This window comes from Aricia agestis, chromosome 16 (genome assembly GCF_905147365.1).
Source record: "Aricia agestis chromosome 16, ilAriAges1.1, whole genome shotgun sequence".
Lineage (NCBI taxonomy): Eukaryota > Metazoa > Arthropoda > Insecta > Lepidoptera > Lycaenidae > Aricia > Aricia agestis.
The window spans coordinates 5,675,348-5,700,881 of NC_056421.1; the positions used below are offsets into that span (position 1 = coordinate 5,675,348).

Consider the following 25,534-nt stretch of genomic DNA (forward strand, 5'->3'; position numbering starts at 1 on the left):
CGGAACAAGAGCTTCTGTTTTCCAGGATCGTCGTGGAAGCCGGATTCATCCATGTTGTATATGTTTTCTGGACATACACCATCAGCTTCAGATGTAAAATGGTCAAAAAACTCATTGAGCATCTCTCTGTTTACCTGAGCTCTCTTCCGGGAAATGTTATGAGCTATTTTCTCTTTCAAAGCTGGATGTCTCTCTAGATAGAGCTTTGCCCACTCGTAACCCGGGGTGTTGTCGGTGAACACTGGCTGAACTTTATTGATGGAATCCAAGTAACGTTTGACAAGAATTTTCAAGTCGTTTAAACCCACTGGTATACCGGCATCGCTCAAGGCAAGCAAATGATCTCTAAAAGTAATTTCTACTTCCATTGTTAGACATGTAGGTCGTCCAATGGGTTTAACATGCTTCTTGTTGAGTTTATTGCGTAGAGTACTTCTTGGAATCTTGTAAGTTTTGGCTGCTTCCCTTTGGGTTAATGCACCAGATTTAATTTTTTCTAAGACTTCTTCCAACTTTTCAGAAGAATAATTAGATAAGGTGCCATACCTTCGTACTCCAGGCTTTTTCACTTTTGATTTTCGAGGCATTTTGCGCATGTGCTCATAATAGTACTGAAACAAATCAAAACTAAATTACAATTAATTGTTTAAAATAGGATTATCACAAAGATTCTAACTTTCCTATTATCCTACGACATATACATAAACATTATATAGGGAGTAAAAGCTTGAAGTAGAAATATGTATAGACTTGGCTGGGGGCACTGCCGTGCCCCCAAATGTAAATCACTTTATGCTGCCTACATGGAACAATGTTAACCTGCTTTAAATCGATGGCTAATTAAAAATATTGGGTAACTTTGACCGGCTCAAAGTTACCCCAGGAATCCACATTTAGTGGAGTCAAATTTTATTTTGCATCTATTACACTTGAATTTATGAGAAAATCACTTGAAATCAACTGTTATCAGTAAGAAAAGAATGCAAAATAACAAAAATTCATATTACTTACTTGATTACCACTTTTAGACACTGTTTAATGTTAAATTGAAAACACCACTCTTACGCGCGCACAGTGCGGTACCACAAGCAAATTTATTTTTTTGTTTGACAGATGTCAGCTTGTAATATGACATTTGTTTTTTTTTTGGCTTGTACTCTTGGCGTTTTAGACCTAACGTTTAACATATTGTTTAGGGGGTATGGTCGTTAAGAAAAAAAAAAGGTAAAATTTTTTTAGAATGTGGTATAATGTTACCCTAGTGGATCAAAGTTACCCGGACTGACTGTAAGAAGACTATACTTTAAGTCACAGTTATACTACTTGTTAATAAAACATTGAAAATCAGGACGGGCTTGTGAAATCCAGCCTGCCTAGCATACACCACAGAGATATCTCACTCTACATGCTTTCTCGATGTTTGATGGTTTGTCTCTTCATCTCTATTGACCCTAGCATGACAAACATTGTTTCTCGCGTAGATCTAACATCGAAATAACACATTTTATAGAGTTTTGTCGAGATAATGTCGAGATTTTGACATTATGAGACGAGTAGTTTTTAATTATCTCGAGAGTGAGATACCTCGCTGGCGTATGCTAGGCAGGCTGGGCCGCATTAACAAATCTACAATTTTATTGTAAACTTCGTATCATTCCTCGATCTAGTAGGCGCAGATTCACGTTTGTACATCATTACCATAACACGGCCGACGGTCATAATAAAATACTAATCAGAATATAAATGTGTTATTATCACGTGAAATATGGTTTCGTGTAGGGTCCGAATTGTTATGGTGTCACTCGTGCGCACTAAATATAATGTTGCCTCCTGAGTTCCGAGTTCCGACTCTTATCTAAATAAAGACAGAGTTTTTTTTATTAGGATCGATTAGGATCTCGAGAAGTTTGACGATTGGTCAACGCGATGTTACTTGTAGTTTGTACTATTATCTATTCTGTGGCGATGTCGATCTTGATTCGGGTTTGTTAGATATTACGGATAAGTATCGAAATTAAATCAAAATCGATATACGATCACTCCGAATCGAAATCGTATCAGTTTCAGGATTAAAGTGCCTGGGGATTTGAAGATCGAAGTGACTTTCGTGGTATGAGAATTAGGCCCTTGTTGTGCTCGAATGTTGATTTGAAAGTGAATTTTTAAGTTTTATTAGTTATGTAAGAAAAGCCACATTCTTCTCAAAACTTGTTTGAGCCTATCCAATCTAGTGATTTGATTTTAACGGGTTTCTGCTGACTCGTGTTTTTTGCGAAGATTTCTCTAAACTCTAAAGATAAAGCCTACATACTTACCTACTTTTTTCGTAAACACATTCGCAACATTCTTGAATATATAGAATTTTTTTTTTTTTTTGATACTTAATACTAAATTCATAAAAAATGCGCTATAGCAGTTAATATAATGAGTCATTTATATTCTTACCTATATTACATGATAGATTTGCTGAGCACTTTAAAAGTGTATATTAATCAAAATACATACTTTAATATTATTATAACTTAAAATGCTATTATTTATACAATTTCACTCATAATATTACGTATTGCCAGATGCCAAGCCGCGCTTCGCTTGGGTGTGAACTGGCCCTTAGGTACATTATGAAAAAAAATTGTAGCTTTGTCTGTACTCTGTATACAAAATGTTTATGAATTAATTTGTAAGAAAATTTGCTTCTTAAGGGGGCGTAGAAAGCATAATTTACCTATTTTTTTATCATTCATTTATATAAAAAAATCATAAAGATGCATCAAATTTTCAAATTTTTCAATTTCTTTCCAAAACGGTACATTCAACTGAGTCAATATTTTAATACATGATGTAAAATTCTATTACCGAGGAACTGCTGACCAGCGGTTTTTAAATTTTGTATATTTTTCAAGTTATTAAGAAAAATCTGTTTTCGCGCCGATTCCGATTTCCGGGTCATCCTTTTTCACCTGACATAATAATATGAATGACGGTCCTAAGTGTGAAGAGAGGACGATATACTTAATATTATTTTTTGCTTTATTCGCCCTCTTAAGAGCCCATATGACCCTAACTTGACTACACACTTTAACCTAGATCTCAAAATCTGTACGGTCTAGAAAACTGATTTTTTGACACAAGTAACTTCAGTTCAATGCTCAAACAAGTAACTTCAATGCTCAAGACGAAAACACGATTACTCAAAAAATGCTCGACAGTTTCTTTTTTACAAAAAACCTTGTTTTAGACACATTTTTGCTTGGATTACCGAAGTTTGCTGTCTTTTCTTTAATATTTTTTAATATCTAAACAGGTATTGATAAAACCTAAATTTGCTCAAAACACTTTTTTCATAATCATTATAGTTCGTCTTTTATTCAAGTAAAACTAACTCGGCGATGATTCCGCGCCGTCCTTTTTCACCTGGCATATGAAAGACGGGCCTGAGTGTGAAGAGAGAAGGACGATGTTTGATTTTTAGAGTCAGGTGAGCTCTTAAGAGCTCATCTGACTCTAAAAATCAAAAATGTGTCTAAAACAAATGTGTTTTTTTTGTAAAAAAGAAACTATCGAGCATTTTTTGAGTAATCGTGTTTTCGTCTTGAGCATTTAATCTTTATGAACTGAAGTTACTTGTGTCAAAAAATCAGTTTTCTAGACCTTACAGATTTTGAGATCTAGGTTAATGTATGTAGTCAAGTTAGGGTCATATGGGCTCTTAATCTATTATACTATGCAGCTGGCATTCCTAATTATTAGTAGTGTAACTACTGCTATGTCTAATGTCCACTATACCGCTAAGAGACTGAATGTACTGTTACTAGATCTTATTGTATGTTATGTTTGTACTAACCATGTAATAAACTTAGTTTGAATCATAGACTTAATATATATGGTTTGAATATTATTAATGCGTTTTTTTGCACCATTGAAATATGAAAACATGATAGCGATATCTGTGGCAAAACTTATGATATAAAATTTAATACGATGCGATGCAAATTAGCAACTTTATACAGTGTAGTAACTAGTAACCTGAAAATAAGGAAAAATGAGTATAATATGATGTACTTATCTACCTGTGGACAGCTAGTAGCTACGCGAAATCCTAACGTTATCGAATATTAAATATGAAATGTATGGGAGTTGTCAAAAACTTTTGCTGATCGTATATGAATGAAGCCCCCGTGTCCACAATCGCTTTTCTATCGCGGCGTTAGTATACAAGATGTCGTCGAGCCCGTCAAAATGAACAACTTTTTCTATGAGAACAATGCTGGGAACTCAAAAAAAATCCGTCGTCATACCCATACGGATGCCCGGTTCGGCTATTTGTATGGGTATGAAAACGGATTTTTTTTTAGTTCCCAGCATTGTTCTCATAGAAAAAGTTGTTCATTTTGACGGGCTCATTTGATGGTTTCAAGGATAACGGTGCTTACATAAACACACAGTATAATATAAATAGTTTATTTTCCACGCCGCTCTTATTATTACGCCACATTAAGAGGAGTCCACATCGCCCTTTTTTCCATACAAACGTTGGTTTGTTCCTCCCCGGATAATGCTAGTAGAGTTATAATTTTTTTCCTGAATATCTACGGCCACTAATACAATGGCCATATTCTTTCTTTTTTTTCATAATTTAATTATCAAATAAGATATGAACGTTCAAAAACAAAAAAAAAATGGCCAGATTTTCTGCTGTGTTCAAACATCCAGAAAACAGATTTGGCTAGATTTTACAAAAAAAAAAAAAGGAAAACATAGGAACACAGCTCAAGCCTTTCTTTAATCTTTAATGAAAAAAGTACTTAAATCGGTTAAGTTTTGTAGAAAGAATCAGGGGACAACGAATCGTTGATTTTCTGCAGTTGTCTCTATCGCGTTCTGCGGTATAGGCTTGAGGTAAGGCCCTTACCTCAAGCCTATACCGCAGAACGCTAGCTGTCTCCCTTACCGTAAGGGAGACAGCTTTTAACGTGGGCAAGCCATGCTTCGGCACTAATGGGCCGGCTCGACCGGAGAAATACCACGTTCTCACAGAAAACCGGCGTGAAACAGCGCTAGCGCTGTGTTTCGCCGAGTGAGTGAGTTTACCGGAGTCCCAATCCCCTACCCTATTCCCTTCCCTACCCTCCCCTATTCCCTTCCCATCCCTACCCTCCCCTATTAACCTATTCCCTCTTAAAAAGGCCGGCAATGCACCTGCAGCTCTTCTGATGCTGCGAGTGTCCATGGGCGACGGAAGTTGCTTTCCATCAGGTGACCCGTTTGCTTTGTAGTTGTAGTATCTATAGCTGATGTATTTCATAAAAAAAGACATCAGCTATAGATACTACACATTTTTCATTTCTCTAGCCCCTGGTGTATCCTATTAAATTGCTTTGGAAAAGGTATAGCTAAAATTAAGTCTATTATGTTCAATTAATGAGCTTTCGTAATATCAAGGACAAAAGGTGACATCTTATTCTGATACGGGATGGCTAGTTCGGTTCTGAACATTTTACTCAATTGTTACTATAATAATTATTGTAAGCAAATGTTTCCAAGTTCATCCATATTCCATACTAATATTACAAAATAATAATGTGAAAGTATGTCTCTCTGTCTGTTACCTCTTCACACCCAAACCGCTGAACCGATTTTCTTGAAATTTTGTATGGAGATGCTTTGAGTCCCGGAAAAGGACATAGGATACTTTTAACCCGGAATAATTTTGGTGACTTTATTTATTTATTTAAATCAGGCTACGTAGGCCCATGTAATACATATACCAAAGAGAATGTCATATACTACGTAACAATATATATATACCTTAATGACTTAACATACATGAAAATTATATATACGTAACAACTACACATTATCACTAATTAACGGCGACGTGACGCGCTTTATTCCGGAGTCTCCCCCGGAACTTTCGGTAAACCACACCAGTCGGCCAGAATTCCTCCGCTTCAAAGGTCGGGAGAAGATGCGTCGGTACTCTCACCACAAAGGAACTGAAGTTGACCTTGTGGCGAGACTGCAGACGCTCGACCCTCAAGTGGAGGGATGTCTTCTTATTGATGTAGTCCACGACTCTTCGACCTCCATGGACCAGTGCAGGCGAGATATGTAAAGGACTTTGGTGCAATGGTGTTGCGGGCAGCGGGCGTCATCTAGTTGATTAAATAAAATATACTTACTCAATATTGTAAGTCAATAACTCATAACAGGGTTGGTGAAGTGTGTCATATGCCATAAGTCGCTGTGAAAAGACGATTTCCATTGTGAATATAGTAAGACAAGAAGCCTTACAAGTACCGCAGCCAATTAGCGAGAGTAATTTTCGTTAAACTACGAGAAACTCGTTTGAGATTTCACTGTTTCGTTTTCTTTGTGTGTTGAGAAAAACACGATCATTAATATCGTACGAGATCTTTAAACGATTAGTCTTGAAATTTTTACAGTATACGATCGGTAAAGAAACCAGCTGATCGCCTAATATTATGTTAAGCAACTATGCTGTCTATGACAATCGTTAGGATATCTGGCAGGTTTAACAAGTGCGTTGCTGCTACTTTAAACTTGTAGTCCGGTGGGTACCTACTATACCTACTACCACAGAATATTTACTACATACCTAACATATACCATTATGGTACCAAATCCAACAATCAGCAATACAAAGCCAACGTTAATTCGCGCTGGTATTCTGCGAGTCCATGGTATTTCTGAAATCTCTTGAGTTATTGTTGATTGTTATGGGTTTATAGGAGTAGATGTAGTGAAAAACTAAACGCCTAAAAATAGTATGTTGTACCATAGAGTAATAAATATACGTTGTATCTAAAATTTCTAAGGTTTTAAAGTTAGTAATTTACAAGTTCTAATATAGATAAGAAAATCCTCCGCAAGATCTTGGGTCCGGTGAAGACAGGAGGAACTAGAATCCGAACCAACGCCGAAGTTGAAGACCTCATGGCTGAGCCCAATATTATTGGCGTAACAAAAGCCCAGCGACTCCGATGGCTCAGTCATGTTGCAAGAATGGGAGAGGATCTTGCCACTAAAATGGCGTTTCTTGGGCGTCCGATCGGGCGACGACCTGTCGGCCGTCCACGGTACCGGTGGCTAGATGACATGGAGTCGGACCTGCGCGAACTTCAAGTCACAGAGGAAAATGCGCAAGACCGCGAAAAGTGGCGCAAACTCTTGTCGGAGGCCAAGATCCACTTTGGGTCGCTGAGCCATCGTAGTAACTAAGTAAGTAAGTAATATAGATAAGGTAGGCTTAAGTCGTAACCTTTTGCTTGCCCATACGAGAAAGTCTAGTTAGAAAATGTAAATAAGTTCGCCATAATTATTATCACGTGCACAACTGCACTATACTAATCTTGTGTAAATACTCACTTTCTACTCCATCAATCATACATACAGGGGTCCGATTCTTACACCTCGAGGCTCGAATTCGTTAATCCCACGTACACGTACCCACACGATATCCTGTCTCACGCGCTAGTGAGATAGCTGCTCATGTTCAGACCTCCAAGGATTTTTCCGTCCCTGAAACCCATTGACATTGGGGGAGTGGATGCGAACTGCGAAGCAACTGTCAATCAAAACAACGCGAGTGGTTCGTCTTTCTTTGGCGTATGTTTCCCTGGTTTAAAAGTGAGTAGTTTTACTGCCGCACTCAGCCCTACATTATGACGACCTCTATGGCTCAGTTGGTGGGCTGTTGGTAGCTCAAGCCGGGGGTCGCGGGTTCGAATCGAGGGAACAAAAAGTTTTCAAAGTTCCTGGGTCATGGATGTATAATATTATAATAAAAAATAAAAATCTTAAATATTATATGTATATTACTTACTTACTTGTACATTTGTGGTATTCTGTGGTATAGTATAAAAGTATTAAATATACTAGCTGTTGCCCGCGACTTCGTCCGCGTGGACTTCAGTTTATAGCGCGCGATGTCAACAAAATTGGTGTCAAAAGCTTTTATAAAAAAACCCTGGTACCCCTTAAATCAATACAGCTGTGCAGTGTGCACACAATACGTACTTCATTTTTTATATTAAACTTTATATTTTATGCCAAATTTTAAAGCATATTTAGCCCCCCAATTACACAACTTTACCCATAAACTATTTATCATTGATAGGTTTAGCCCCAATTTCACCAACGTCTGTTAGTGTTAACAGCTTGTTAAAATATCCTGTCTTCTCTTTCATTCATATGAAAAACGAAACAGCTAACGTGATACTAATTCGAGCATTAACTTTAACAGTCGTTGGTGAAATTTGGTATTAAGGTTACGTCACTGCCTGCACAGATAAAGTACTGAGTTATTTAATACCGTAGAATAGATATAACAATCGAAAAAAATCGAGACTTAAATGTAAGATGATACCACCTCTTATAGAAAGACTTTTGAGCAAGCGTCAGCGCGATGTAGAAGACGCACGGCGACGACCCTTACAACCCTTTTTTCCAGTAAAAAAGTAGCCTATGTCCTTTCTCAGGCTTTAGACTATCAGTATACAAAATTTCATTACAATCGGTTCGGTAGTTTTGGCGTTTGGCGTGAAAGCGAGACTGACAGACAGAGATACTTTCGCATTCATAATATTAGTACAGATTATGTGCACACTGCACAGCTGTTTTTGGGTATTTTGATTAATTAAGAGGATTCCACACCGCCCTTTTTTCCATACAAACGTTGTCCCCTGTTTCCTCCCTGGATAATGCTAGTAGAGTTATATTTTTTTTCCTGAATATCTACGGCCACTAATACAATGTCCCTATGTTTTATTATTTTTTTTCATAATTTAATTATTAAATAAGATATGAACGTTCAAAAACCCAAAAAAATGGCCAGATTTTCCACTGTGTTCAAACGTCCAGAAAACAGATTTGGCTAGATTATACAAAAAAAGCAAAACATAGGAACACAGCTCAAGCCTTTTTTTAATCTTTAATGAAAAAAGTACTTAAATCGGTTAAGTTTTGGAGAAGGAATCAGGGGACAACGAATCGTTGATTTTCTGGATTTTCTGCAGTTGTCTCTATCGCGTTCTGCGGTATAGGCTTGAGGTAAGGGAGACAGCTATAGATATTACACGTACTTTTTTTTCATTTCTCTAGCCGCTGTTGTATCCTCTTAAGGGCCGCGCTACACCGGAATGGCAGCGGCGAGGCAAGCACTTTCAGCGCTGCCATTCCGGTGTAGCGCGCTGCGCGGCCCTAAGAGGGGTAGGTACCACTTACCAGGGTTTTAAAAAGTTTTTAAATTTGACACAAATTTTGTTGACACCGCGCGCTATAAACTAAAGTCCACGCGGACGAAGTCGCGGGCAACAGCTAGTTATGAATAAAAACAATAATATATAATAAAGTAGGTATGATTAGTTCTGTTATAATAATGAAGTAAAAAAATAAAGCGCCATCTGTTTTCATATATTAGAATTAAAATGTTGATTGCTGATTGCATTGATATATTTTCTGGATGGAATATAGGCCAACACAACACACTCGAACTCCTTAGAAATGCAGTAGGAGTTCTATAAGATAAGATAGATTGATTATTATTATAGCAAGTGATAACATTATTAAACATGATATTCTAACGTATTAAAAACTATAAACAAAAACATAACAACTAATAAGTATGATTAGTTCTATGTTACAACGAAGTAAAAAAATAAAGCGCCATCTGTTGAATCGTAATACAACTAAAATGTTCATTGCATCGCGTCGATATATTTCTGGATTTTTTATAATATTACACATAAAATATATTTAAGATTTTTGAAATATTATTTTAATACACATCCAAGACCCAGGAACATTAAAAACTTTTTGTTCCGCCTGCGGGACTCGAACCCAGGACCCCCGGGATGAGCGCTGGTCACGCGCAATGCGAAGTAATTTTCATCGATATTTTCATGGAAATAAGATATTTTCCCACATCAAAATGTAGCCTATGTCCTTTCTCAGTCTCTAGAATAACTGTGTACAAAATTTCATTGCAATCTATTCAGTAGTTTTGGCGTGAAAGCGAGACAGACAGGCAGACAGACAGACAGACAGACAGAGATACTTTCGCAGTATATTTCGCAGTATTTATAAGTCGCGGGCAACAGCTAGTTATGAATAAAAACAATAATATATAATAGGGTTGCTGAGGATTCCTCTTCCGCTTCCTCATAATGAGGAAGTTCCGCAATATTTTGGGTTCCTCAACCGTTACCGCATTCCTCATAAATAAAAATAAAAATTCCTCTTCCGCTATCGCTTCCTCAAAATTTAAGAGGAATTTATGAGGAATTACACTGCGCATGCGCGTCGCGTATCCAATAACGCTCTGGCGAGGCGGCGCGGCGCCGGAGCAGTGCCGCACCGCACCCGTGTGGTTTCTCCCTGAGGGCCCATAGAAGTGTAAAGATGAGTATTGCAGCGGCGCCGCTGCGGCGTGTGTCTAAACAGCCTAAGGGCCGCGACACACCAGAATGGCAGCGGCGACGCGAGCACTTTCAGTGTCATAAGATTTTAAACTTTATCTTCATTTTTGTAATACATAGTACAGCGGCCACGGGCGGCCGTAGACTTCTCAAGCGGTACTATGTATTACAATAATGAAGATAAAGTTTAAAATCATATAAGTATATGACACTGAAAGCGCTCGCCTCGCCGCTGTCATTCCGATGTAGCGCGGCCCTTATTGCTAGACTGATTTTGATGATTCTTTATTGTGTGTGTTTTGAGAATGGTTTAGAATTTAGATTCATAGTTTGGTTCACTGGAAAATGCCCTTTTAATTAATTTTTGTGTAATGTATGTACCTAGTACGTTATGTACAAAGTACAGACAGGACAAAAGTTTGGGTTGGGTCCGCTAGTATTTATAATTTTCTATCTTCCTCTTCCTCATCCGCTTCCTCTTCCGCTTCCTCATCCGCATCCTCATCCTCATAAAATATCCTCTACCTCATCCGCATCCTCAAAATTTGCGCGTGACAATTCCTCTTCCTCCTCCTCTTCCTCATAATCACTTCCTCAACAACCCTAATATATAATAAAGTAGGTATGATTAGTTCTGTTATAATAATGAAGTAAAAAAATAAAGCGCCATCTGTTTTCATATATTAGAATTAAAATGTTGATTGCTGATTGCATTGATATATTTTCTGGATGGAATATAGGCCAACACAACACACTCGAACTCCTTAGAAATGCAGTAGGAGTTCTATAAGATAAGATAGATTGATTATTATTATAGCAAGTGATAATATTATTAAACATAATATTCTAACGTATTAAAAACTATAAACAAAAACATATTAACTAATAAGTATGATTAGTTCTATGTAACAACGAAGTAAAAAAAAGCGCCATCTGTTGAATCGTATTAGAACTAAAATGTTCATTGCATCGCGTCGATATATTTCTGGATTTTTTATAATATTATACATAAAATATATTTAAGATTTTTGAAATATTATTTTAATACACATCCAAGACCCAGGAACATTGAAAACTTTTTGTTCCGCCTGCGGGACTCGAACCCAGGACCCCCGGGATGAGCGCTGGCCACGCGCAATGCGAAGTAATTTTCATCGATATTTTCATGGAAATAAGATATTTTCCCACATCAAAATGTAGCCTATGTCCTTTCTCAGACTCTAGAATAACTGTGTACAAAATTTCATTGCAATCGGTTCAGTAGTTTTGGCGTGAAAGCGAGACAGACAGACAGACAGACAGACAGACAGACAGACAGACAGAGATACTTTCGCATTTATAATATTAGTATAGATTTTCGTTGTCTGGTACCCGTAACTCAAGTCTTTCAGGTACTTAGCACGGGCAGGGGCCAGACTGACGTGGTGTGAAGCGTCCATAGATAAATATTATTATTAATCTGTCAAATCTGTCAAAATCTTTATTAAATTGAAGTTTAATCATCAATAAAACTCTGAGACCTGGCGTCATACAGGAGTATAAGCTTAGGTCTTTCTATTCTGGTATAAGTGTTCTACAGCCTCCCAAGTGTGGAGTTTCCGCTTTCCTTCCAACCTCAACAATATGACGACGTTAGTTCTGATTTTGGCCCCACGCCAAATAAGCTTTTTTTTTTTAAAATAAGGCATATTTAATTTCAATACGAGATCAGTGATTTTAGCGTTGCGACTTGGGAGCTGTACTAGTTAAAACTGTGACACAGCTCCCAAGCCTTGTAAGCCTGTATTCCATAGCAGCTGGTGGAGTTGCCGATTTTTATTATTGCGTATCAATGGAGCACCACAAACTTGCAGTAGACAGCTGATGCGCAGCCAATTTATTTAAAGCTGGTTTGCACCTGTCTGGCTTTAAGAAGAACAATGTGAGAGAGGTGAATTTATATAAACCATGCGCTAGGTTTATAGTCAAGTTTATACCTATATTTAATCCTCGGAAAAAACTGCGCAGGCCTAATAGATAGGCCAAAGAAACGTAAATTAGGAAGATGGTTGAATATCTGACAGTAAGCTTGGATAGAGTCAGTAGAATTTCTCAGACTAGCTTTGCAACAAGAAAAGTATTGGGGTTTGACTGCTAATCTTCGTCGTGATTGGCATTTGAGGAAGAAGAGCAAAATGTCAGCGATTGCTTGGCACCTCTGCAATGTGCAAATGGACTATCCCCTAAACTTATGGTATCTAAATATTACAAAAAAAAAAAAAAAAAAACGCGGACAAATTATTGGTGTTCGTATCTTACTAGTAGTGAATTTTAATACTTACCTAGTATTTTCCATCAGCAAACTGTAGCTGCAATGCTTAGGTAATTTTGTATTAAGTAAGCTGAAAGTACAATTTTTTTGTGGGCATGTTACATAATACTTTTTTATTTGTAAGTTGTAACTTCGTCTGTTTAAAGTAGGTACTTATATGTATCAAATAATATAAGTATTGTTCCTTAAAGAACTTCATGGCTAGAATATTATACAGGCTGTAACAAAAATAAGTGATAATACTTTAGGGTGTGTACGTGCTTCTTTTACAGAGTTCACTGTGAAAATAGCAGCGCTGAAAGACCAAAATTTTCTTTCACTTTTGTATGGGGAATCTTGTGACGCTGGGGTGCTTGCCCATACAAAAGTGAAAAATTTTTTTCGTCTTTCAGCACTGCTACTTTCACAGTGAACTCTCTACAAGGAATACGTATACACCCTAAAGTATTATCACTTATTTTAGTTACACCCTGTATAGGTATCTACGACTAAAAAAAACAGTAATAAGTACTTACTACACTTTAAAAAAAAAGAACATTTTTATTAGTAACAAGAAGTGATAAATTCAATTACTCTGATGCATTCGCGTTAATGTATAACGAATGACCGCCGTAATGAGCACCACCACAGATGACCACAGTAACGGGAGTGCTAGGTGGTGATTGTGGATTCGACACACCACTGTGCATAAATCAGATGTTCTCTATGACGTAGGGATAGCAAAGGATGATGGAGTGATAGCAAAGATTAAGCTCAGGAATCAGGATATTGCAAATGTATAATATTTGATAGAAAGATCTTAATAGTTAATGGAAACTTTTATGGCTTTATTGACAAGTGACCGAAAGTAGAACAACCCCATACCTAATGGTTAATTATTTCACTTCAGAAGCACATGCTAGGTAGAGGAAATTGTTATGTTCGTCTAACGTCTTATCAAAATGAAGCAACTCACAAAAAATAATTAGCTTGGTAGTAATAAAATGAAAAAAAAATGTGTTTACTATCAAAGCGCACGGAAGTGCGCAGGCCAAGTTCCAGCAGGCCGCGCGCATGATTAATTATTGTATAATTAGATAATCTATACTAATATTATAAATGCGAAAGTATCTCTGTCTGTCTGTCTGTCTGTCTGTCTGTCTGTCTGTCTCGCTTTCACGCCAAAACTACTGAACCGATTGCAATGAAATTTTGTACACAGTTATTCTAGAGTCTGAGAAAGGACATAGGCTACATTTTGATGTGGGAAAATATCTTATTTCCATGAAAATATCGATGAAAATTACTTCGCATTGCGCGTGGCCAGCGCTCATCCCGGGGGTCCTGGGTTCGAGTCCCGCAGGCGGAACAAAAAGTTTTCAATGTTCCTGGGTCTTGGATGTGTATTAAAATAATATTTCAAAAATCTTAAATATATTTTATGTATAATATTATAAAAAATCCAGAAATATATCGACGCGATGCAATGAACATTTTAGTTCTAATACGATTCAACAGATGGCGCTTTTTTTTACTTCGTTGTAACATAGAACTAATCATACTTATTAGTTATTATGTTTTTGTTTATAGTTTTTAATACGTTAGAATATTATGTTTAATAATATTATCACTTGCTATAATAATAATCAATCTATCTTATCTTATAGAACTCCTACTGCATTTCTAAGGAGTTCGAGTGTGTTGTGTTGGCCTATATTCCATCCAGAAAATATATCAATGCAATCAACATTTTAATTCTAATATATGAAAACAGATGGCGCTTTATTTTTTACTTCATTATTATAACAGAACTAATCATACCTACTTTATTATATATTATTGTTTTTATTCATAACTAGCTGTTGCCCGCGACTTATAAATACTGCGAAATATACTGCGAAAGTATCTCTGTCTATCTGTCTGTCTGTCTGCCTGTCTGTCTCGCTTTCACGCCAAAACTACTGAATAGATTGCAATGAAATTTTGTACACAGTTATTCTAGAGTCTGAGAAAGGACATAGGCTACATTTTGATGTGGGAAAATATCTTATTTCCATGAAAATATCGATGAAAATTACTTCGCATTGCGCGTGGCCAGCGCTCATCCCGGGGGTCCTGGGTTCGAGTCCCGCAGGCGGAACAAAAAGTTTTCAATGTTCCTGGGTCTTGGATGTGTATTAAAATAATATTTCAAAAATCTTAAATATATTTTATGTATAATATTATAAAAAATCCAGAAATATATCGACGCGATGCAATGAACATTTTAGTTCTAATACGATTCAACAGATGGCGCTTTTTTTTACTTCGTTGTAACATAGAACTAATCATACTTATTAGTTGTTATGTTTTTGTTTATAGTTTTTAATACGTTAGAATATTATGTTTAATAATGTTATCACTTGCTATAATAATAATCAATCTATCTTATCTTATAGAACTCCTACTGCATTTCTAAGGAGTTCGAGTGTGTTGTGTTGGCCTATATTCCATCCAGAAAATATATCAATGCAATCAACATTTTAATTCTAATATATGAAAACAGATGGCGCTTTATTTTTTTACTTCATTATTATAACAGAACTAATCATACCTACTTTATTATATATTATTGTTTTTATTCATAACTAGCTGTTGCCCGCGACTTCGTCCGCGTGGACTTTAGTTTATAGCGCGCGGTGTCAACAAAATTTGTGTCAAATTTAAAAACTTTTTAAAACCCTGGTAAGTGGTACCCCTCTTAGGGCCGCGCAGCGCGCTACACCGGAATGGCAGCGCTGAAAGTGCTCGCCTCGCCGCTGCCATTCCGGTGTAGCGCGGCCCTTAAGAGGATACAACAGCGGCTAGAGAAATGAAAAAAAAGTACGTGTAATATCTATAGCTGTCTCCCTTACCTCAAGCCTATACCGCAGAACGCGATAGAGACAACTGCAGAAAGTCCAGAAAATCAACGATTCGTTGTCCCCTGATTCCTTCTCCAAAACTTAACCGATTTAAGTACTTTTTTCATTAAAGATTAAAAAAAGGCTTGAGCTGTGTTCCTATGTTTTGCTTTTTTTGTATAATCTAGCCAAATCTGTTTTCTGGACGTTTGAACACAGTGGAAAATCTGGCCATTTTTTTGGGTTTTTGAACGTTCATATCTTATTTAATAATTAAATTATGAAAAAAAAATGAAACATAGGGACATTGTATTAGTGGCCGTAGATATTCAGGAAAAAAAATATAACTCTACTAGCATTATCCAGGGAGGAAACAGGGGACAACGTTTGCATGGAAAAAAGGGCGGTGTGGAATCCTCTTAATTAATCAAAATACCCAAAAACAGCTGTGCAGTGTGCACATAATCTGTACTAATATTATGAATGCGAAAGTATCTCTGTCTGTCTGTCTGTCTGTCAGTCTCGCTTTCACGCCAAACGCCAAAACTACCGAACCGATTGTAATGAAATTTTGTATACTGATAGTCTAAAGCCTGAGAAAGGACATAGGCTACTTTTTTACTGGAAAAAAGGGTTGTAAGGGTCGTAAATTTGTTCAAAAAATTCATAATAGATGGCGCCGTGCGTCTTCTACATCGCGCTGACGCTTGCTCAAAAGTCTTTCTATAAGAGGTGGTATCATCTTACATTTAATTCTCGATTTTTTTCGATTGTTATATCTATTCTACGGTATTAAATAACTCAGTACTTTATCTGTGCAGGCAGTGACGTAACCTTAATACCAAATTTCACCAACGACTGTTAAAGTTAATGCTCGAATTAGTATCACGTTAGCTGTTTCGTTTTTCATATGAATGAAAGAGAAGACAGGATATTTTAACAAGCTGTTAACACTAACAGACGTTGGTGAAATTGGGGCTAAACCTATCAATGATAAATAGTTTATGGGTAAAGTTGTGTAATTGGGGGGCTAAATAAGCTTTAAAATTTGGCATAATATATAAAGTTTAACATACAAAAATGAAGTACTTATTGTTTGCACACTGCACAGCTGTATTGATTTAATGGGTACCAGGGTTTTTTTATAAAAGCTTTTGACACCAATTTTGTTGACATCGCGCGCTATAAACTGAAGTCCACGCGGACGAAGTCGCGGGCAACAGCTAGTACTTATATAATTGAATTAATCTGCCAAGTTCAAATTAGAAGTATGTATTATGGATCAGGCTGTTGATGAAGATGATTACGATCGATGAAGTGCATCTAAACTTGGCATTGGATTGGATTTCAACTCTTTTTTTAGGCCAAAAATTAGCCGATAGGAACTTGGCCTCATTTTAACAGACGTATGTTTTTGGTGGTAATCTTCAACTATTTCTGCTCTTTAAAAATTTTTCACTAGCTTAAAAATTTTTTGCTAGTTTTTCGCCAGCTCAACATTTAAGTTAAATATAAACATATCAAAGTAACGGCTTTCCCAACTAGATGCTGCGTTCAAATTGTTCTATTTTTTGCACTTACATTAGCAATTTGCTGACCGTACATACAATTTATAATAGATTACGATATGCTCCTGCGTCACATTAATAATACAGGAAGCTGTACTGTAGTTTAGCAAAGATGACTAATATTAAAGTAACGGTAGTCGTTAGAAAAATTGGTACCCTGTAATTACTGCGTTCCGACTTCCGAATAACGAATTGCGATTCGAATTTCGAACTGATTCAGTTAGCTGTCGGCATGCGGCGGTTGCACGCGGGTCGCGCGCGCACGCTCGTATTCGCGGTTCAAACGAAAATTAATCGATCGATAATTCGCGAACAGGACTCCATTTTTGAAATTTAAAAGATTATCGTGTTTTTTTTTAAATAATTGTGTGCAATGGTTGGTTTTTAAAGTGCTTGTTTATGGAGGTTATTTTAATTGAAAGAAAAATTAACTGGTGTGTTATGGTGTGTGTTTTTCTGGATTTTGCGGTGATATAGGAAAGGGACGGTAAGTCATATTTTTAATGTGAAACCTAACTGATAAGTGAGAGAAACTGTGACCATTACAACGTAAACGTAACCACCTACATACGAACGTGGGTTGCGAGTTGCGGCGATAGATAAGCAATATAGATAAGGTCTACTTCTTCTCAAACGCTGGTCAAAATTAACTAGCATAAACAATAGTAAGTATGGGAAATTTTAAACCCACATTGGATTTCTCCACAGGCGTCGATCTCGACAATTTATGGTTCTTTTTAGAAAATGTCGAGTGCTTACAGGTTAACGATGTTTGTTTAGTAATAAACACTAGTTTGTAACGTGTAGGTTTGGAAAGTGAGGACGGCATGTAAATAAACTTGTCACTTTTATATCGATAGATCGAAATCGATGTCATCGATATTGATGAGATATCGATAACGACAAGATTAGTGGCCTAGCGAGAGCCTATTAGGAGGGACTCTACACTTTTTTTGGGTCTTATGAGTCACATGATTGGGCCTCCGGTAAACTCACACACTCGGCAAAACACAGCGCAAGCGCTGTTTCACGCCGGTTTTCTGTGAGGCCGGTCGAGCCGGCCCATTCTTGCCGAATCATGGCTCTACCACGTTTGAAACGGCTCTACCACGGTCTTTTGTAGGTTAGGGTCTACGGATCTCGTAAAATTTATAATCAATTTCAGATATAATAGTAATTATAGCGTTGTCATCATGTCTATAATATGAACTTTAAATTAAAAGTACAGCTGGTAAATTAAAAAAAAAAAACAAATTAGATAGGTAATTTCAAAATTATTCTGAGATTCAATATGACGATATTAAAATTAACTTGCTGTTAAAACGTATGCAAATATGTAATAACGCAGAACCCTTACGTAGGCTATATTGGTTGTGTTTACGATCTTGCATTTTATGTACGTTTATTTTACTTGGGTGCTGTATTTACTTAGCTGTTTACGATATTACTCGAAGATGTCTTCAGCGACTCCTTACTTGCTAAATTTGATCACGCGGGAACCGTACATTTTTCCACGACAAAACTAAAGATAGCCTATGTCCTACCTAACGGTCCATTTAATTTCTGTTCTAAATTTTATAAAAATCGGCCCGGTAGTTTTGTAGTCTGTTCGATGCAATGAAATAACAATCATACTTTTCCTCTTTACGAGTAAGTACCTATATTTTTTTTATGAAATAAGGGGGCAAACGAGCAAACGGGTCACCTGATGGAAAGCATCTTCCGTCGCCCATGGACACTCGCAGCATCAGAAGAGCTGCAGGTGCGTTGCCGGCCTTTTAAGAGGGAATAGGGTAATAGGGGAGGGTAGGGATGGGATGGGAAGAGAAGGGAATAGGGGAGGTTATGGAAGGGAATAGGGTTGGGGATTGGGCCTCCGGTAAACTCACTCGGCGAAACACAGCGCAAGCGCTGTTTCACGCCGGTTTTCTGTGAGAACGTGGTATTTCTCCGGTCGAGCCGGCCCATTCGTGCCGAAGCATGGCTCTCCCACGTATATAATTATTATAATATTAATATGCTACAGACTAGTAATTAAAATAGCTGTGTATTCTGTAGCCTGTAGGTAAATAAAGGCATTATGGATATTATAAAATATAGTTCGTCCAAAAATATAATGTAGGCTTCAGATTAGCGACGGAAAATAGAATTTTGGCGATAAAATTAAACGTTTACGACCTAAGATTATTTGGATAAACTATATAAGGTCAGAGCCGGAAATGGCTCCATTCATTTACCCCAATAAATGTCATGATTTATCAAGTTCCACGTTTAAAGATTAAATAGCAAAAGCGTTTCGGGGTTCCGTACCCAAAACTATTGTTATCATTCCATGCGACTACGTTAGTCGTGTAGTGCATGCGGTAGTCGGACTACCGCATTTGCAGAGACACTTTATGCTTTACCCGAATAATAGAATTAACAGCTGTCGTCTGCGATATTTGCTCACCACTAAACGATCAAACTTTTTAGACGTGGGAGAGCCATGCTTCGGCACGAATGGGCCGGCTTGACCGGAGAAATACCACGTTCTCACAGAAAACCGGCGTGAAACAGCGCTTGCGCTGTGTTTCGCCGAGTGAGTGAGTTTACCGGAGGTAACAAACCCCTACCCTATTCCCTTACCTACCCTCCCCTATTCCCTTCCCTTCCCTACCCTCCCCTATTACCTTATTCCCTCTTAAAAGGCCGGCAACGCACCTGCAGCTCTTCTGATGTTGCGAGTGTCCATGGGCGACGGAAGTTGCTTTCCATCAGGTGACCCGTTTGCTCGTTTGCCCCCTTATTTCATAAAAAAAAGGCCCGCGACGGTAATTATTTTCGGCTTTTGACCTAAACTTTTACTACTTTGCTATCAGTTTTAAAATAGTGGTGATGATTTTTTTCTTATTCATTGCATTTCTCTCTTTAACTGCATACAATTACTTATTACGTTTTGTGTTTAATAGTGATGAATGTTATTAATACAATAAGAAGAGCTAAATACATAAACACACAATGTACGGGACCCTTCGTGCACAAGTCAGACTCGCACTTCGTGTTATTTTAGACCACAAAAGCAATCAATTGTGCTTTTCTATGGCTCTAGGCGGTAGGCTTTACACAATCATTTACGTAACTGACGCCACGACTTTTTGCCATTTAAAAACTTAATAGGAATTTAATGTATGTGTGTAAAAAGTTAAAAACGAGTACTGAAAATGCTGACACATTGGAAGAATTACAAGCAGAATTGAACCCTATGCGGCGTAAGGAATTGAACCCTTTTCAAATCTCCGAGGTAAAATTACTTTAAACTCGGTACCCTGATTCTATAATTTTAATCCAATAACAATGCAGTTTCGATCCAGCCCGCGAGTCCTATCAATATTCAATACAGCAAAACATGGGCGTACCCAGGTTGTGGGCCAGGGGGGGGGGGGGGGGGGGGGCAAATTACCCAGGTTCTGGGCCAGGGGAGGGCAAATTACGCAGATTCTCGGCCAGGGGGGGGGGGGGCAAATCAGATTTAGCTAGGTGTTTATAAAGAATAAAAAATTAATAATTTTTAGTTGTATTGCAAACAAATGCCAAAAATTCGTTATTTTTATAGATGAAAGTACTAGATAATATACTTAGTAGGGACGTCATCATGATTCAGGGAGGGCAGCTGCTTGTTGCTTTCCATCAGATGACCCGTTTGCTCGTTTGCCCCCTTATATTATGAAAACAAAAATCTTGACTTTGGTTTGACATTTTATGAGAATACGATCCTACAGTTTCATTTACTTATACCGAGAGTGCTAGCCGAATCGCAGTTATTAATGCTGGATTTAGGCTTGAATGCGCGGTTTGGCTGATAGCCTGCTACATCGCGAGATCGCAAGCAATAATAATAATCTATGTAAATGCCGGCATGACCGCGATAAATAGTTACATACATTTGCTTGTGTCGGTCATTCGCTCGAACGCATATATAAATCCATCTTAGAACTAGTACTTAGTAGAATGAGGGTATACTTCGGTATGTACTGAGCACTCTAAGACACTTCAGCGCCGAAGTCTTCAACAAGCAAACCTTATGACACCCCGTCTGTTTGCCAACGCGAAGTACTTGAAAGCGTGCACTTTTGTGTCAATTCATTGATTCCTTATGTTTGGTAAAGTCCTTGTTACTTTACGTACCTACCTGTTAAAACAGTCTTTAAGATGGTAACAAATAATGGAAATTAAAAATGCGAAAGTGATAAGATGCTTGTCTCAGGAAAAGAACATGTACGATAGTTCTCATCACGTTTAAGGTTAGAAATTTTGGCGGCAACGAAGTTAATGGAAAACTCAATTTTTAAACATTATAAAAAGTTTTAACATACAAGGTCATTGAAATGTTTTCAAACAAACTAAAAACATTGGCCATTTCTTTTTCAGAAAATTTATTCTAATTTTCTTATACTTAATTAAAACTTTCCTAGGAAATTCCAAAGTAATGTTTAAAGTAAAATGTTTCACGGAAGATAGACCACACACACAGCTAATGCCCCAAGCTGTTTCGGTGAGCGTAACCCCAGCATATTATGGTAATTTTCACGGAATATGGTGATTTACTTGTTTGTTTTCTGCCACGTAAATAATAAATACGCAGAATCATCGCCAAGTTAGTTTTACTTGAATAAAAGACGAACTATAATGATTATGAAAAAAGTATTTTGAGCAAATTTAGGTCAATGCCTTTTTAGATATTAAAAAATATTAAAGAAAAGACAGCAAACTTCGAAGATCCAAGCAAAAATGTGTCTAAAACAAGGTTTTTTTTGTAACAAAGAAACTATCGAGAATTTTTTCAGTACCTTATCGTGTTTTCGTCTGGAGCATTTCATCTTCATGAACTGAAGTTACTTGTGTAAAAAAATCTGTTTTCTAGACCTTACAGATTTTGACATCTAGGTTTAAGTATGTAGTCAAGTTAGGGTCAGGTGCATTCTTAATACGAGATGTTGCCAGCTGTTTCATTGCGCCCAAATTCTTTTACCGCACGTAGAGCGTAAATTTTCTCTGTAATAAAAACAATCCCACGAATCCGAACTCTCAATATCTCCGTAGTCCGTACTCTACTAAGATATAAGTGTAAAATAGTAACACACAGATCCACTTTCGTATTAGTATATTAGCATGGATGTGGAAATTAGAAACCGAAGGTAAAAGTTACAACGCGTTTTTTTACCGGAACAAGTTTAGGGCTCTCTAATGAGCAATTAATACTTTCACGTGGTTCCCGCCGCTGATTCAAGTCGGGTTCCCGCGACCTTCAGTCAGCAGAATGGTAAAAACTAGTTTGACTGTCCGTTTCTAATCAATGTTCTGCACGGTAGGTGCTCTTACACTTTTTCTCGGGCAAGTGCGTTGATACGCCGTTTATAAATGACTAGCGGCCTACCCCGGCTTCGCACGGGTGGACATTGATTTTTAAATATTTATTTTTCAATCTTTATTTCTTAGTCAATCTTTGTGTTAAGCAGAACATAAAAATGGTTTACACTATTTAGCCTGTAACTACTATAATATTATAATTATTATACACATTTTTATTGTATTTTTTTAATATTTTAAGTGATAAGTTTGATTATTTTATCCTTACCTACAGAAGATACTATTATTTATATATATATATATATATATATATATATATATCCACCCCGAAGTTGATATTGCGTCCTACATGGCGGTTTTTACCGATGATATTGCGTCCGACTTACTTGTTGCATCCTGTATACGGACGCAAGATTGACCATCTCTCAAATTCAGCCAGAAGTAGTGTTAAGGTTAGTACAATGGCTGGGTGAAATATTGGCATGGACGTTGTTTTGTCACCGGAGTGCTTTTCGGCGTATTTCTTAGTTCCGCTATTTGGCGCGCGAATTTTGGAGGTCGCTACTGTGCGCCGTATATCGGTGGCGTATATTCGATACTTTGTTTACGTATAACACGCCGATAATGTGGATTCCTGTATATAATAAAGTTTTTATCAATTCTAATGTGTGATTTAATTACGTCCCACAAAACGACATCGTCCCAGAGGAGACGCGGGGGTGACAGAGGCGAGGGGTCGGAGTTCGCACGCGACATGCAAGGGCATGTTTTTGTTTATATTTTTTGCCGGCCAGCGCGGACGTAATGACGCTTGTGGTATAAATATTGTGTAGTGGGGCGAATATTTGAGAGAGACTAAATTCATGTCTTCAAAGTTGGGTTCACAACGCCTTCGTAAATTTGATGTAACATTACACATTTCAATGTCTAATTAACTTACAAAAATGCTGCTAAAACTATTTGAAAGTAGAGTTAATATTTCAAAAGTTATTATAAAAAAAAGTACCAAATTATGAAATTTTTGCGTGTCGTTTCGATACTGCCGCTTACAATTTATTATTTATAAAAAAAAATGAGCTAGAAAGGATTAAAAATTTAATGTTAATTTGAAGATAAAGAAGAGAAGAATCCGATACCAACAAATAACACATCAACTTACATTAAATAACTAAAAATTATATTTTTAAAATGTTCATAAAATTCGCGTCATTGTCCTGCGCATTGTTTGTTTTGAATGCCTTGCCGATATACTCAACGTGACGGGTTGAAACCTATTTTGCGATAAAATCTGCTGGCTCACTTTATTTGATCGCAGTGCTTTGGTGTGGATAGAGGTCTTCGTTTTATGCTCTCTCTCTCTCTCTTTGAAATACGTTCTACAAAAATTTCCAAATAAGACGTCATTTACATTTCTCGACTGTGCCAACATTTGTCTGTTTTTCACTACTTTTTTTATACCAAGTTATAAAGGCCCGCAACATTTCTAAGTTCTTAATAATTTTCTTTATATCAATACTTAATTATAAACGAATTTAGTGAATTCCTCATTTTCCTGAACGTCTTTTTCCTGAATAGCCCTAAAAACATAATGACGATCGAACGATTCAGAATAATGATCAAATCTGTAACTGTATTTCAGGAAAACAGGAACAAATATATCGAATCGATGCAATGTCGATATTACAATTAGGTAGTTATTTGACACATTTTCGAAAAATAGTAGTAGAATAGTAAGAAAAGTAGTAAAAATGTTATCTACACTTCAATATTATAAAGCAGGAGAGGTTGTTTGTTTGTTTGAACGCGTTAATCTCAGGGACTACTAGTCCGATTTGAAAAATTCTTTCAGTGTTAGATAGCCCATTTATCGAGGAAGGCTATAAGCAATATTTTATCACGCTAAGAATAATAGAAGCGAAGAAATAGAGGAAAATGTGGAAAAAACGGAGGGAAATTATTTGAAAGGGCTTATTTGAACGCGCTTATCTCAGGAACTACTGGTCCGATTTGAAAAATTCTTTCAGTGTTAGATTTTCGTGTCAATGGTTGTCGTGATTGATGTAGATCGTTTTTTTTAAAAGAAGTGATTTTAAAAACTATTTTAAAGACAAAATAAAATGGCCTTGGCCGTCGACCCATTTTGTAATACAAAAAAAATGTTTTAATTGTGGTGCAACGACCAAGAATAATATCAATACTATTACAAATAATTTTGTTCTACCTATGAAACGAAAGAACATAAAATCGCTTTATAAATCTTCATTTTTCTGGTGCAGCATATTTATTTACAAATAAATATGCAATTTACGATCATTATCCTGACGTCCAGTGTCCTGTTTGTTGTTGAACTGTTTATATACTTACCTGTCTAAAAGTATTTTGGATCGATTGTATTAACTACTATGTCCCTACCTACATACCTACGTATATGATTTTCTTTGATAAGTACTTACCTATTGTATATTTTAAACAAAAGCCCATCAGTGACTGAGTTTAGACTGCGAATTGGGTTGGGACTAATGTATTTTTAAATATCTATACTTACTAATATTGTAGAGACGAAATATTTAATTGTTTGCTTATTACTATTTAACTTACGAGTTACGAGACTACTGAACCAATTTAAATAATTCTTTCGCTATTAGAAAGCCACGGTAATGAGAAAATAGCCCAAACAAGTGCATCGAAACTCAACGTCAAGTGGTTACCGGGTCATGGGCTAGGCTGTACACTGTACAGTGTTCTGAGATTTTTTTTTAATCTTGACTTTCTTCATTCATAAATCGACACCCTTGACAAGATTTATAGTAACTGTGATGGCATACTTATAATAATAATAATGTACTTTTATTCAGCTCGATAACATAAAAACCTTAATCTAGACAATTACAACATGCAAATTATTTTATTTTCAATGGTTTTTTATATTAGAATGTTAAGATCGCAACCGGCAGCTTAGCTAGGTTACAGTATAACCTGTGTTAAAGCCACCGGACCCTTTCCCAACTA

At 36.8% G+C, this 25,534-nt stretch overlaps 1 protein-coding gene across 1 annotated transcript in view; it reads left to right on the forward strand.

Moving 5' to 3' along the window:
- The first annotated feature begins 17,413 nt into the window (after positions 1-17,413).
- The window catches only part of LOC121734917 (apoptosis-stimulating of p53 protein 2-like), a 353,717-nt gene continuing 345,596 nt past the window's right edge, over positions 17,414-25,534 (forward strand). The window contains exon 1 of the mRNA XM_042125559.1: positions 17,414-17,666. The gene's annotated coding sequence lies outside the window, so the exon portion shown is untranslated. The remainder of the gene's footprint in view (positions 17,667-25,534) is intronic.